This window comes from Anneissia japonica, unplaced genomic scaffold, assembly GCF_011630105.1.
Source record: "Anneissia japonica isolate Jap-2015-1 unplaced genomic scaffold, ASM1163010v1 scaffold284978_len400890_cov162, whole genome shotgun sequence".
NCBI lineage: Eukaryota > Metazoa > Echinodermata > Crinoidea > Comatulida > Comatulidae > Anneissia > Anneissia japonica.
Genome location: NW_022728715.1, coordinates 15,824 through 19,766, shown reverse-complemented (window position 1 = coordinate 19,766; position 3,943 = coordinate 15,824).

Here is a 3,943-nt window from a genome sequence, read left to right as displayed (position 1 = left end):
CTTCATTGATAGCACATGAATTATGAAGTAACAATATACTGTATTTTTTTTCTGTTTACAGTTATGATGATCTGTATAGTAATTGTATTTTTCATTAAAAATTATTGTTACAAATTAGGTAATTAATTCTATTGTAGCTCTTCCTTTTATCTATCAAACTGCAAATATAAAGAATATTATATATTGTAAGACTTAGTGCCAACAACTACTGCATGTTACGGGACAACATGTTTTTAATTAGTGTACCCAAAATATAGCTGAAGGGGGACACCTTGTTAGTATCGTTCCTAAAGGTGCCCTCATGTGAGGTTATAATAATAATAATAATATTTATTTGGCAATCATCGAGTACAATTTAAGCCCGGAGTGAGAATAGGCACAAGCCCAAACAGATACTGCACTCACTCCACCTTATACAAAAATGAACTGAGGTTGTATTGTATTTGATTGCTTTGTATCGTTTTGTGTAAAAATGGAGGACATTTCTGCTAATCACCCCTTCACCCGGAACAATTGTATAATTATTAGATTAAATGTATGATATGATGTACAGTAATTAGACAATTCTATATATCTGTAATATATATATATACTGTATACTGTATATATATATATATATATATATAAATATAATATAACTCGTCAAAGGTACATATACAGTGTTTAAATAAGGACATGATGGATCATATATAAATAATGTAATGTATATATATATCTCACGTTAAATAATTGTTATAATATTATGTAATTAATTGCAGTTTATTAAAAATGAAGTATAAATAAATGCAAATAATGAAAGTTCATGATTGTATACTTTACCTGAGGTGTGGTGTGTTAACTAATTTGTTTAATTGTGAAAAAGTTGTCCAGAAAACGAGTTTATTATAGAGTTACTGGTGGAGCGCCATCTAGTGTTCGCCTTTCCATACAACGCCTAGGATCCTTTTATCTCTTTATGATGAAGTATATTGGATAATCAGTATGAAAAATAAATGAATGTAATAGAAACAAGTTACATTTTAATACTTCTATTTCCTCATACAGTAACTTTTTTTTTTAATAAATTAGTTTTTATTATTATTTTATTATTATTATTAGCAATATCTGTAACAAGATTGCAGGCTACGTATATATTATCATAAATACCAAACTAGTGAACAAGATCACAATGATGAATTAACACATTTATAAAGGGGACATATGCAAACGAAAACATTTAACAAAGAGCTTACAAAAACGAGAATGAATCCTATCAATACTATTATATTTTACAGCATAACTTACACAACGATAAATGATTTATAATTAGCAACTGCGATCATTTGTGATAGTTTCAATTAAGAAATAAGGAACTTAGGTGTTCTATTTGAAAACAATTTGTCTACTACCGAGTAATTGTTTGATAGTTTTGTTATCTCACAGACTTTCAAAATGAGAAAATAGACCTACATATATACAATATAGGCCTACATAATATATATATATAACATCAATAGAAAATAACTAGCTTTATTTTAACACCAGAGTAAAAAATAAATGTAAAACTAATCCTAATGTAGGTCTTGCAATTTTTTATTAATCTGTGTATTATTAACTACAGTAATGTAATTTTCTTTCCCTCCTGTGTAAATAATCCAAGTTAAATAATGTATACTGCATTGTGGTACTTTTTAATCTTTATTTTATAAATATTGTATTTTATTTCCTCTTTTTTTTTGTATTTTTTATTAATTACTGAGGTGCCCATGTAATATTAATGCTACAGTATAAAGTAGTTCATTGTTTTATTTGGAATTTTTTTCTCCTGAAGAGTTATGGAGCCACGATTGCCCAACCGAAAGTCCAAAGCAAATTAAGCGTAATTAGGGTAAACTCTTGCAATGAAGTGATGATAATAAATTTTAGAATTATTGAAATGGGTGCTGATTGGGTAGGGGAGCGTGGAGGTGGATTAATTAGCGTGATGAACAAGTGAGGGGGCACTGGGTCGCAAAATAAGTTGGTAGGTGGTTTTTAACTACTTGATCATGAATTTTGCTTCAGATATTTTCAGTGGGTAAGTGACTGGTGATGCGCGAGCTTATTCTTGTTTTTGTTTTGGTGGGGGTAGAGGCAGCCCTAGGTAGTCAAATCGAGAGTTGCCAGGGATGGGGCTGAAGTGATCTAGACTCTCCATCTGTAAAATTCCCTCCCGAGCCCCATCTATTTTGAATTCCTGAATCCGCCATTTATACGGTTTGAGTGTTTTAACCATTTTTTCTTATTGAGATAATTTTATACTCTCCTTTTAAAATGCTCCACCAAATTGATCGTTTAGAGTAAGCATTGTAGGATTTACTTGATTTTTACCAAACATTTATGATGTTTGAAGCAAAGAAATTGGTAAAGTAGGAGATGAACCCATAACTTGCAGTGTCATTGTGCTGAATTGTGTATGGGTGTGGTCCTTGGCTACTGTACCTAGCCGCTATATTAAGAGGCGATTATATTATGATGTTTACATCATTTCCCAACGACAGGGGTCAAATGAACCATAACATTGTTGTAACCCCTACTCTACCAAAAGAATGGGGTCTTCGAAGTGCACACATGCCAGATGTATACACTGGACCTTTATTTTTAAGTCCTTATCTGAGTAGAAGTAGAATTGGTTCTACCAACCAAACCCTGGGCGAGGAGTGGCTCAAACCAGCACCGATGTTAAGGCTGTAGTTAGCGGCGACCCTGCCTTACCGCTCTGCATCTTGACTCGCCCAAACAATCACGGTCAAGTAGATAATAATCACCTCATATCCCCTTCATTCCCCCATCAACTGCCCCACCCAATTTCCAAACTCTTAGGTACACCACTGTATGACAAGTTGTAAAAATCCTATAAGAGCAATTCCCTGTCCTGCGCGTAATTATTAAATATTAGTGAATCCCAAGAGAACGCATTATTCTTTCTTTTCGCCATTGAAAAACTTAAATCCAATATCAATATGAACATTCATGATTGATAGAAATTGCTGATGATCGTTGCTTCTAAAATGTTTATATTTGGAATATGTATTTAGACATACTTTACTGCAGGTAGTTGTTACTGTGACAACATAAAAGAATGCCATATCAGTTTTTACTGAGCTTGCTATACCTATTAAAACCTCAAATTGAAGCCCTGGGCTTTTTTTTTTTTTTTTTTTTTTTTTTTTTTTTTTTTTTTTTTCCAAATTTTGGATGGGCTTCTTTTTTATACTACTTTTTCAAAGTAAAGAGGGAGCTTCTTTTCAAAATGAATGGTTTAAATTTTTGGAATTAGTCCTATAAAACAGTAAAGGGCCACTGTAACATCAATATCATGGAGTGTATTAACTGGCATTACTATTACTGGCGTATAAACCAACCGTTTTTTTTTTCTTATTTTTAAACTTTATGTACAGTGTACTGTACTTACCATCACAAAAAGAAGCCTACTAATGCTATCTTGAAAGGAAATCAATGGTCTTCTTTTTAGGCTAATTTTGCAAACTAAAGAGGGATCTTCAATTCGAGATGGGCGGCTTCTCGAAATTAAGCCCATTGGGCTTCAATTCAAGGTTTTACTGTACTTAATAGATACATGTATGTTTGACTGCAAGTAATATGTTTCGTCACGATACCACGTGATACTACTCAGTTGCTATCGGCGACACAAAATGAGGTCAACCGACGCCATTTTTCCACTGACAAAAACCATTGATCCCAATTTTTAACGTATAAGAAGTTGTACAGTATCTTAATTTTTCCTAATAAACGTTAATTGATGATTAAATATGTGTTCGATAACTAATATATAATGCGAGCTTTTGTGTTTTTAGTACATTTTGATGGTAAATTTTTAGGTTTTAAAATGCCTATTCCAGAAAGCCTATTATAAACCATTAAGATTATGAAGTCATTCAGGCGTAATGAACGATAACCAACG